We start from the raw sequence: 10,889 nt of genomic DNA, 5'->3' as shown, positions 1-10,889 counted from the left end.
CTGTCAGTACATAGCCACTAGCCACATGTAGCTATTTACATTTAAATTTTAATTAATTAAAATTAAAAATGCAGTTCCTCAGTCACACTAGCCACATTTCTAGTGCTCAGTAGCTACTTGTGTGTATCATACTGGACAGCACAGATTACAGAAATTTCCATCATCACAAAAAGTTCTAATACATAGTGCTGATCTGGAAAATTCATTTTCTTGTTTTAATTTAATAAACATTGATTTTCTGCTATATGCTAACATTTGTGCTAGGCATGGTGGTTGTAACAAATGTGAACAAAATAGGAATACTATTATGATTATTATTTGCAAGACATTTGAGATCTGGTAGGGAGAAGCCTCACATAATGAGATTATTTCCATATTGGGAAATCAGGGAAGGCTTCATGGAGATTTTCTCATTTAAATTGGGCATTTAAGGATGAAGAGAATTTGAATAGGGCAATCTTGGGAAAGGAGAGAAGAAGAGTGTGAGCAAATGTACAGAGGTGGGAAAGTACTAGGAAAATGGGAAGTAATTTAGCTTGCTCAGAAAGTATGGTATGTGAGCTGGGGGTAGTTGTTTAGTTTATTTCTTCATTCTTTTAATCATTCAACAAATATTTTTTGAGCACCTATCCTGTTTCAGGCTCTATACTAAGTGCTGCGGATAAACAGTGACCTATACAGAACATTGCCCTGGCACAGTTCAGAGTTATGAGCGATGAGATTTGGATAAGACCATGGAAGGCACTGAAAGCTACCCTAAAGAGTTTGTACTTTGTTCCTCTGGCCCTCACACTCAAAGTGCGGACTTTAGACCAGCTGCGTGGGCTGGGCATGACGTGGGAGCTTGTTAGAAATGTAGAATCTTGGTCCCGCCCGAACCTCAAACCTACTGAATCACCATTTGCACTTTAGCAAGATCTTCAGATTATCCTTAAACATCGAGGTGCATTGTTGTAGGCCAACCGAGCCAGTAAGAGAGTATGCAAGTGAATGAGTTAAAGTAAGGGAGGAAGAATGGACCAAGTAAGTAAGCATAACAGTAGGAAGTAAGGTGGTATTCTAATCAGTATTGGGTTGGATGCAAACGAAAATGGACATGGGTCTATTACTGTAGCTCAGATGAGAAATGGGAGGGGTTGGGTGTGAGAGACAATCAATCTTTTGTATACAGATACAGCTTCAGTTCCATTAACTCATACTGGAAATATTGTATGTTATTCAAAGTGAAAAAAGTATCAGCAAATTCAATAATATGGTATTTGAGATGTAGAAGATGCCAGCTTTTCGTTTTGGACAAGGCTTATTAGTATATCTACTTCCTGTTGACGCCATATGTCCAAAGTGTACTCCTGAGTGTCAAAGTATCAGGCCCTTAATCATACAAATTCATACAGGGGTTATGATAAGGATTTCAGAAATGAAATCACTATATCAAAGTTCACAAAAACTAGAAAATCAGTTTATTAATTTACAATACAGCTATTACCTTTCCACTAACCAGAGTTTTTATTCTTTTATTACCAGCATTAAATTTTTTTTCAAGTTTTTATTTATTTATTCATTTAAGTGATCTCTACACCCAACGTGGGGCTCAAACTCATGATGTTGAGATCAAGAGTCACATGCTCTTCCGAATGAGCCAGCCAGGTGCCCCCAGCATTCAATGTTTTATGAAAACTTTTTGATTTTTGAAATAGTTTAGTTCTCACAAGAAGTTGAAGAAATAATACAGAGAATTCCCATGTACCCTTCATGCAGCTTCTCCCAATAGCTTATATAACCATAGTACATTGTTAAGTCCAGGAAACTGACATTGATACAGTACTATTAACTCGAGTACAGAGCTTATCCAATTTCACATTTTTTCATGCACTTGTGTGTATGTGCGTGTCTGTGTGTTTGCAGTTCTATGACATTTTATAACATGTGCTGATTTAAGTACACATCACATCAGGACACACAACTGTCTCACCATTGTTTCACCCCTCCCATTACCCCTTAAGAGTCACACCCTTTCCTCAACCTTAGCCTTTAGCAACCACAGATCTGTTCTCCATCACTGTAATTTTGACATTTTGAGAATACTACATAATGGAATCATATGATGTGTAATTCTTTGAGATGATTGGCTTTTTCCAGTAAGCATAATGCTCTTGAGGTTCATCCAAGTTGTCCCATGTATCGGTAATCCTTTTGGTGGCTGAAGAGTATTCCATCGTATTACCATACCAGTCTGTTTAACCATCTGCCGTGGACGGACAATTGGGTTGTTTCTTGCTTTTGGCTATGAAAAGTAAATCTGCTATGAGCATTTGGGTGCAGGTGTTTGGTTAAACATACATTTTCATTTCTCTAGGATAAATGCTCAGGACTAAGAGACCAAGATTGCTGGGTCATATGGTAAGTATATGTTTAACTTTATAAGAAAGTGCCAAATTGTTTTCCAGAGTAACTAGTATTAGATCTTTAAAATTACATAAGTAATATTCATTTACTGTAAACAAATTCACATAAGGTAGCAACGTATAAAGTGAAAGTAAAATGACAAATCCTTGGAGCCTGCACAACCTCTTTCCTGAGAGGTAACTGTCATTAGGTTTTCTATATATTCTTCGAGAATGTTTTATGCATAGGTAAGCACATAAATGTGTATTTAAATATATATTCACAAATGGGATCACACTATACAAGCTATTTACAAATTGTTTTTTCACTTAACAACATATCTTAGGCGTATTTGGGTGTCAGTAGATAAATATGTACTTGCTTTTAAAAGTTTTTTTTAATTTTAAGTAGGCTCCACTCCCAATGTGGGGCTTGAACTCACAACCTCCAGATCAAGTCTCATGCTCTACCAACTGAGCCAGCCAGGTGCCCCTGTACTTAATTGCTTAAATGGAAATAGGACCCCATTGTATGGATGTATCATAATTTCTTTAACCAATTCCCTAAATGATGCCATTTCTATTTTCAGTTTCTCTTTATTACAAAGCTATGATGAAAGTCTAACTACATAGATCTTTGTGTAAATTGTACAAGCATATCTTATGATACATTCCTAGAAATAGAAGTGTTAGGCTAATTTTACATTCTGTATGTTATAAGATACCTTGTTTTTAAACAATTCCCACCAATGATATGTGAGAATTCTTAGTTCTTCACTGACACTGAGTGTTATCAAAATTTTTCATCTCTGCCAATCTGGTAGGCAAGGTGTATTTAATTTGCAGGCCTTAGTGGTGAATGAAATTGAGCACTGTTTTATGTATTTATTAGCCATCTGCATTTTTTTTAAAAATTCATTTGAGAGAGAGAGACAGACAGAGAGTGTGTGCACGTGAGCGGGGAGGGGCAGACGGAAAGGGAAAAAGGAGAAAGAATCTGAAGCAGCCTTTGCACTGAGCACAGAGCCCAAAGCACAGCTCGGGGGCTAGATCCCACAACCAGGAGATCATGACCTAAGCTGAAACCAAGAGTGGGAAGCTCACCAGCTGAGTCACCCAGGTGCCATCTGCATTTCTTATCCAATAAGCTGACTCTTTATAGCCTTTCTCCATTTTTCTATTGAAGTATTTTTATCACTGATTTGTGAGAGTTCTTCATATGTATTATGCCTTTTTCATTCATGTAGCAAATATATTCTGCTTGTACTTTATCTTTTGACTTTGTTTATGGTATTTTGATATACATAATTTTTAATTTCTGTGGACTCAAATTTATCCATCTTCAGGCTTCTGGAGTTTAGGTCGCGTTTAGAACGGTGTTAGAAAATACAGAATATATATACGTGCTGCTTAGAGTGGGAGGCTATCTAGGAGACTCAATTTATAATCAGAAGCTTGTTCCATTTGTATAGATGGAGTTAAAGAGAACTGTGGGATGCTTTATTCAGATTATGGTAAGGCTAGAAGATTCTCTGCTACACTGTGGGGTGTGCATTTCTAGCGACCAGAATATTTTTTTAAAAGATTTTATTCATTCATTTGACAGAGAGAAAGAGAGACCGCGAGAGAGGGAACACAATCAGGGGGAGTGGGAGAGGGAGAAGCAGGCTTCCCTCTGAGCAGGGAGCCTGATGCGGGATCGATCCCAGGACCCCAGGATCATGACCAGAGAGCCAAAGGCAGATGCCAAACAAGTGAGCCACCCAGGCGCCCCCAGAATATTCTGCATCAAATAGTGTCTTGTCCCTTAAATAGCATCAAATGTTCTAACTATTCAACTTTCCTTTTTCTTATTTCTCTTCAGGCACCAAAAGCTTCTGTCATTACAATATTATGAAGGATTTTTTTTCATGAAGGATGGGTTACAAATAATTAGATTAAAGCTTATTTTACATCAGTTACGTATTTCATTTTATGGCATGTTCTCACTTTGCCCTCAAATTCCCAGGGTTGACTCTTTGGTCTTTCAGTACCCTATGAAATAAATTTCACTTCTTAGGATAGGACTGGGGTGCATAGCACTGTGATCTGCACACACTGAAGGCTCAATAAATATTCTTGTGAATAAGCTCTAGAAAGAGAGGCTACTGCGAAACATACTTAAATATCAGTATAAATTTGCTATTAATTTTTTTTCTAATGTTATACCAGTTACAGTTATTAATTTTCTTCAATGGTATTTTTCACAAGATGAAAATAAGTTTACTAACTTACAGAACTTTTCGAAGTATAAAATTGTTTAAAGTCTCAGTTGCTACACAGACCATCAGACAAGAGTGTGAATTTATAAAATAGATGAAAAACTGTTTGCACCATGTACTATAAATGTGATGTTTGGAGCAGAAAATCAGTAGTTTTCAGCTAATACTAAGACAGGAAATCATTTAATATCAATTGATATTAAATTGGCACAATTGAACTAAATTAATGTAAAATGATTTGGTACAGAGCCCAATTTTTCTATTACTCTAAGTGGCATTTTGCATTAACTTATATAACTGTAAATTTTCCACTACTCCCTATTTAATGTTCTAGCTGCATCATTCTGTAACTTGAATCTATTAAAAACTGTATAACATTCTACCAAAGATGGTCTATAAAAGAAATGGAAATTTATTTTGAATAGTATTCCACTCCCGAAAGCTTTAGAGGTAAGTAAAAATGTCTCGGATTTTATTTCTTGTTATTGATATTTAGATGTTTCTGTATAACTTTTATTGTTCAGTTGATTAAATATACCATAACTCTTCTTTAAAGTTGCAGGAAAAAAAAAAAACCCAGTAAGCACAGAAAATGGGAAAGAAACTAAAACAAGCGTGGAATATAATTTGAAGACTGAGATTAATCATTATATTACATTAGGAATGCTTTAGAGGTGATACCGGGTGAAATCTCCACTATTTACACGGGGCTTTCGTTTCTCCTCATTTAGAAAATTTGTCTTGTTATTAAATACATTTATTCCTTTTCTTGTAATTAAAAGGTAATTTAATATTAAAGGAATATTCTAACCAAATTTTTTTTAAAAAGAAAGAGGAACGAAGAGCTCTAAGCTACACACTATTGTATGAATCTGGGAACTTCTATAACAGCAATGGAGACACTGTAATAGGTCACTTCTTCCCGTCCTAGGAAAAGCGTCGCTTCGAAGGGGACAGGCCCTCCCCGAGTTTTTCTCCCCCGCGTAGAGAGCTCTCGGTGGTCAAAGGTCCGGGAGGCTGGATTCGAAATAAACAAAAAAATAAAAAGGGTGATAAACACTTGCGTTAACTGGGGGTTAAAGGAGCGCAAGGGGTCCTTTCGCACTTCAAACACTTTGGGGGAGGGGTGAAGAGGCAAGATAGAAGAAGAAACCAAAATTCTTAACAAAGTCGCAAGGCTGCCGGGTCCCACGTTTCCAAGAAGACGGTGGATAATCGAGGAAGGCGGGGGAAAACCGGGTAGGTCCCCCTCGACTCCTTCAGCCCAAATTTCGATTTCCCTCCACTTCGATCCGTCCCGTTTCCTCCTCCCACACCCGCCCCAGGAGTCGAGAATAAATTGGTCGAGCGCCCGGCCTAGCCTAGTAGCCCAGTTCCTTAAGTCTCCTAGACCCTAGAGAGAGAGAGAGACCACGTTTTCTGGGAGACGGGAATAGTGGGCTGTAAAGAAAAAATTTTTTTTCTCCAGTGCCAAGTCTTTCTGGTAGAGAATCGGCTTGCTTTCTCTCCACAGCCGAAGCAAAAAGCAAACAAAACAACAGAAACTCAAAAAGCAAAATCCCTAAACCACTTAGGATCAGGTGCCAGAGTTCCGAGAGTAGAGTTCTTTTGGTGGGAAGGAATAGGGACCGCGGGGAAGCGAGGGTCCGGGAACTAGGGCGGAAGGCCCCTCGCTGGGGCGTGTCAGAGGAGGGGACAGGGAAGGGTGATGCCCGACTGGGCTGCCAACCTCGGGCTGCGCGCGGGGCGCAGGGGCCCGGGGGACGAGTCCCGAGCGAGTCCGGTTTCCGATTTCCCACGGCCCGGGGTTCTGCCGGACATCCCTAACGACCTCCTTTCGACCCCGCAATTAAAGAAAGAGGAAACGCAGCCCGATCCGATCCGCGGCGGAAGCGCTGCCAAACGAATGAGTAAGTCAGGCGCGGGCACGGCACCTTGTTTACCCCACTCGGCGGCGCGCCCCTGCGGGCGCCTCGTTCGCAGGCGGCGTCGGAGACGCTGAACCCAGGAGGCAGTCGGCCACGATTGGTCGGTGATAGGGAGGAGGACGCTGGGAGACAAGCGTTGCAGTGCTAGCTCTCTGCCGCTAGATGCCGCTCCCTCCCAAGAGGAGCCGAGCGCGGGTTCGTGGCCGACAGATGGCGCCTGCGCGTTCCATTCGCCTCCAAGTCGCCGAAGAGCGAACACCCCAAACAATCCCGAAGCGCCACCAAAAAAAAAAAAAAAAAAAAGAAAAAAAAGAAAAAAAAAACCCGCCGGATCCGACCGCCACTTTCAAAACCCCCCACCGCTCTAGAACCGCGGGAGCTTCCGTCCCTGAGTAGAATTCGAGGGTGTAAAGAAGAGGAAGGGGAAAATATCTTGTACCAGCCCAGGGGTGAAGAAGCCCCCGGCCTGAGAAAGAAGGAAGGAGGAGTGGGGGAGGCGAACAGTCTCGTTGCTGCCTCTGTGTACGCTGAGGGGGGAGGTAAGTTATAAAATGGCGGAGGCGAAGCTTCTAGAAGTTTGGAGGGGCACCCGGAGGGCGCGGGGCCCACTGTGAGGTGTGTATGGTTGAAATAGGGCGCGCGAGAGGAGTTGGGAGGGAAAGAGAATGGGCACTCTGTTGCCATTTAATTTCCCCTCTACTCCCTTTGCCCCCAGCGGGGCCAGCCATGGAGTGGGTGGCTAAGTCAAGACAGGGAGAAGCCTCCCCGTCCCCGCGTAACCCCCAACCCGTCTTTCTGCCTTCTCCCCCCAAGTGGCTACCTCAACACTACCAAGGAACTTCCAGCCCCCCTTCCTCCCTACCTCCTACTCCTAGAGTGGCTTTCTACTGCACGACTCTTCTTTTCGACTACCCTCGCTGAAGATTTTCTCTTCCTTCCCTCGCCCAACTCTCCCTCGGGGCCTCCACGGAGACCCCCCCCCCATGGGTGGCCCAAAATGGAGAACGCGGAGCAGCGCAAGATGGAGGCTCCGCTTCTCTGTGTAGCATTAGATTTAGGTGCCTTTTCTCCGGCAGGCTCTTAAGCCTGGGAGAGCCCAAACTGGAGGTGGGGTGGGGTGCGAGCCGTAGTCGGGGGAGGAAAGCCGGGGAGGCCGTGGCTGGGGTGGGGGAGAGCGCGGTATCGTGGTGAGGGGAAGGAAGAGAGCAAAATGGTGGTGCTGGGAACCTAGGGGGGAGGGGAGAAGCGGAGGCTCAGTTGTGTATATTTGGGCCTCGGACCGAGGGAGGCGAGGGAAAATCTACTCTGATCACACCCCTCCCTCGTGCCCCCTCCCTTCTCCCTTCCCCTCTTTCCTTTCCTCCCTCCCTTCGCTCCCTCCCTCTCTTCCTCCCTTCCTAGAGAGGGAACAACATTCATGTGACGGGCCCCTCTGCTTCTCCCCCGCCCCATCATCTCCAGCGCGTGGTGGGGGAACTGCTTGGGAAAGCGATTGGCATCGATCTCTCCATCCCTTCCGAGGCCCGACTTCGGTCAGTTTTCTTCGGGCAACAATTTTATAAATAGGCTGGGGTCTGGCGGTGTTGGCCCCCGCGTGCAGACCTTGCCCCGAAGGGGGCCCTGCCTGCCTGGCATGGGAGGAGGGGGGAAGGGCGGGAGTGGAAGGCTGTTTGTTGGGGGGTTTTGGCGCCACTTTTGTTTTAGTTTTAGTGCTGCTTTTCGTTCCCACCCCCACCCGCACTGTCTTTCTCAAGGCACGAACTGAGCTGATCCTTGCCCCAGGTAGGCAGCTTCTGCTTTTTCCCTCCACACTTTTATTCTTGCTTGGGGTTGACTTTCTTTTTTCTTCTGTCGCGTACCCGGTGATCTGTGTACGGCGATTTTAGCACGAAAAGGGTCTGATGGGCCATGGGAGAGAGAAGGTGTGGGAAACAGCATCAAGTAGTTCCGCAAAACTTTGAGCCCCGTTCCCATTTTCTTCTGGCCTACATTCGTAAACGTATTGTTGATTTCTGCCTTTTTTTTTTTTTTTCGTCGCGAGAAGGTCTTGTTTTGCCTTTAGTTTTTTATAAACCGCTGTACTTTCGACATTTAGTTTCCCCCCTCTCGGTGTATATGTCATTTTATTTTTAATCCTGAACTGTAATGGGTTTTATCGTGAGATTTTTCGTGCTGCAGTGTTCAGCTTTAATTTTTAATATTGCATTAGTAGTTTCCTCCGGTTTGTGAGACTTTCTCCTCCGTGGCCTAGAAATGTTTTATATGTTGTTGCCTACCACCCCTCCCTTCCCTCTCCCTCCTCCTTTCTCTTGGATGTAGTTTCTTAATTGAGGGTCATGGTGTTTGATTAAATGGTTATTTACAGTTTACACGATATATCTATTAGAAACTTTTGATCTGTGGGATTAGGTTTAAGTAAACGAAAAGCTTGTGTTGCTTTGAAATGGTTCCTTAAAATGCGCGGGCCGCCCCCCCTCCCCCTGGTAAAGCCCCATCTTCCCCTCGTACTGGAGTGTAAATTCCATACCCCTTTTCTCCCACGGACCGCCGTATTTCACGGCAGCCACACCCTGTATTTGTCTCTGTGGATTGGACTCATTATCAGCTTAATTTAGTGACTCTTAAACCACCATGATGGGACTTGCTTAAGCACGAAGCTTCTTTTCCTGTTTAGTCCTAGTGGTTAGTGTCGAAAGAAGAATAATCGAGGTTTCTTGATGAAACCTGGTGCGGTCCAACCTCTGCCTTTTTTCTGTTGTCTTTTTTCCTACTCCGGGCTGTTGGCGGTGTCAGCACCGCTGCTGGGGGCGGGGGTGGAGGGGAGAAAGAGTCGGGTTACCGAAGTGCGTCATTCCTGGCTCTAGCAGGGCCTGCTCGGGAGCTGCTGGTGTTTGTTACTGTCCTCGCAGCACTTTCCTGCCAACCTTCTCTCTCTGCGTATTGGTTAGGAGCAAGAGCAGGAGGCGGTCTTCTAATTCTATCTGTAGCCTAGCGCGTTGCGTTTCAGGGTATATGTGAACTTATTAAAAAAAAAAAACCGGCCCTGGAAAGTGGATACATTTCTGGTTAATGACATACCATTCAGGTAGTTTAGGCTTGCTTTCATATATTTTCCAATGAACGGTGGGGTTAATTTTGAACATTTTAAACCACTTAGTTAAAATGCCTGGGTTTTTTTTTTTACATTGATATCAATCTATAATTAGGAATCAGAGGGACCAGTTAAGGCATAAGTGTTCAGCGGTTTTTCAAGTGGCTGAATTGTAATTTTATGACACGTTATGTTAAATAGTCTGGTTTTTTTCGTTTTGAGCCGAGGTGCTATACGAATGCAAGCTAATTGCAAATATTTAAGTTCATTTTCATCACATATTCCTTTTTATCCTTGTAGATATAATTTTAAATATGCCCTTTGGATCTTACGGACATTATTAAAATTCTTAAAGATGGCATTTTTTTGTTTTTAACTGAATTCTTAAATTTTCCGCCTAACAAGTAGTTGTGTAGGGTGACAGTTACATTGCTAAATTCTTGACTTCTTGCTAGTCTTTGATACTTCCTATCTTTGGATTTTTCTCGGTGTACTTATTGAGCACAGTCTTCTTCTTTTCTGAAGATAATAATTGGAGGAGGGAGTGGTGGGAGGTAGAGATGAAACAAAAGTGGCCTTGAGTTGATTGTAGCTGGATGATGACTACAGGAGAGCCCATTGTACTCTTATTCTCTCTACTTTTTTGTGTGTACTTGAAAATTTCCATAATTAAACAAAAAAATTTGAAGAAGAGATTTCAAATTGTCTTGGAATTTTGGTGTAATGACGTTTATATTTACATATCAGTTATCTGCATGGAAAACTTCGCCATATATATGTATATATGTATATAAGTACTTACACAATGCCTGATACACAAACTTTCAAAAAAATATTTAAATCGAACCAATATAGAATAAGCAATATAAGTTCTTACAAATTGGCTGAACTTTAAATGTTAGTAACTTAGTCTGAATGTAGTCAACTTTTAGTTTCTTTTTTTAAGCCTCTGAAAACGGGAAAATTCCATTCTCAAAGTTTGTAAATTCTGCTAGTTGTCTATTTCATTAAGTTGGAGTTACAGTGAGTCAGTATGAAAGGGATTTACTATTAATAGGAGGGGCTTTGGCAGTTGCAATAAGTGACAGTGGAAGGGATTCGCGTGCCCTGGGGCGCATTCCTGGTAGGAAGATAGAGGTAGGAGTTGAATTCAGTTTCAGTATTTGGTGTTTAATGAATGGGTAGAGATGAGGATTGGAAAAGAAATGTACTTATTAGCCATTTT

The 10,889-nt window shown here is 42.4% G+C and overlaps 1 protein-coding gene and 1 long non-coding RNA gene across 6 annotated transcripts in view; one reads left to right on the top strand and one right to left on the bottom strand.

Moving 5' to 3' along the window:
- Positions 1 to 1,681: 1,681 nt before the first annotated feature.
- On the bottom strand, positions 1,682 to 7,639 carry LOC121102440. The gene is made up of 3 exons (XR_005834502.1): positions 7,436 to 7,639; positions 5,506 to 5,662; positions 1,682 to 2,284 (listed from the first exon to the last, which is right to left on the bottom strand). It is a non-coding gene; the product is annotated as an uncharacterized LOC121102440 (long non-coding RNA).
- The window catches only part of STAG2 (stromal antigen 2), a 132,013-nt gene continuing 126,774 nt past the window's right edge, over positions 5,651 to 10,889 (top strand). For 2 of the 5 annotated variants that reach the window (XM_040628287.1, XM_040628264.1), the window contains exon 1: positions 5,651 to 7,112. The gene's annotated coding sequence lies outside the window, so the exon portion shown is untranslated. Of the gene's footprint in view, positions 7,189 to 7,990; positions 8,106 to 8,157; positions 8,356 to 10,889 lie in introns of those variants that run through there. The other 3 variants (XM_040628276.1, XM_040628271.1, XM_040628280.1) reach the window with 3 other exon arrangements.

The sequence above is a fragment of the Ursus maritimus genome (assembly GCF_017311325.1).
Source record: "Ursus maritimus isolate PB19 chromosome X unlocalized genomic scaffold, ASM1731132v1 scaffold_X1, whole genome shotgun sequence".
In the NCBI taxonomy this organism is placed as follows: Eukaryota; Metazoa; Chordata; class Mammalia; order Carnivora; family Ursidae; genus Ursus; species Ursus maritimus.
The sequence above is the reverse complement of the archived record's forward strand: the minus strand, read 5'-3'. Positions and strand labels throughout refer to the sequence as shown.